The following is a 692-nucleotide window of genomic DNA, read 5'->3' as shown; positions in this document are numbered from 1 at the left end:
GGCGATTATCAAAGAATTAGATTTTAATTTCCAAGATGATAAATTTCCTTCAGGTGTGCCAATCTTACCCTCCATGCCCCCCCCCCCGTCGAGAACTACTGACGTACATTATTGCCTGAGTTGTTTTTGCGAATCTTTTCATCATAAACATCAGTTAATATATTTGAGCGATTATTGTTTGCACAAATCAGTTTAATTCTCTGTATTGTAAATATTCTAATTATTTGTTTGAACTTTTAAGTGCGATGGATTTTACCCAACTAAATGCACATATTTTTTGACAAAACATTAGTTCAGTGCGTATTATCCAAATGGTGTTTACACAAGTAATTATGAAGCATGGGCCGTTACAAATGCGAGGAGCCTCGTTTAGTTGTTTCAGAACAAGTCGTTCGGCCCTTGACCAGGACCGACGAATGGCCGGCGCTCGGACAAGTGCACTGCGCAATTGGTAACAGCAGCCGTATGATTGGGAAAGCGGTGTTCCAACGGTTACATATTCCCCATTCGTTAATTTGGATTTTATCATAAATATTCCCGTGACAAATACATGGTGTTGACTAAAGGACGTTGCCTGCATCATATCGGATTGTAATCCACTTTGTGTGGTTACAGTTCACGACAATCGCCTCGCGAAAACTGAATGGCAGTAGATGGAGAGAGGGAGAGAGATAAAATCCCTCTTTGTCGCT

The sequence above is a fragment of the Penaeus monodon genome, chromosome 15 (genome assembly GCF_015228065.2).
Source record: "Penaeus monodon isolate SGIC_2016 chromosome 15, NSTDA_Pmon_1, whole genome shotgun sequence".
Taxonomy (NCBI): Eukaryota; Metazoa; Arthropoda; class Malacostraca; order Decapoda; family Penaeidae; genus Penaeus; species Penaeus monodon.
The sequence above is the reverse complement of the archived record's forward strand: the minus strand, read 5'-3'. Positions refer to the sequence as shown.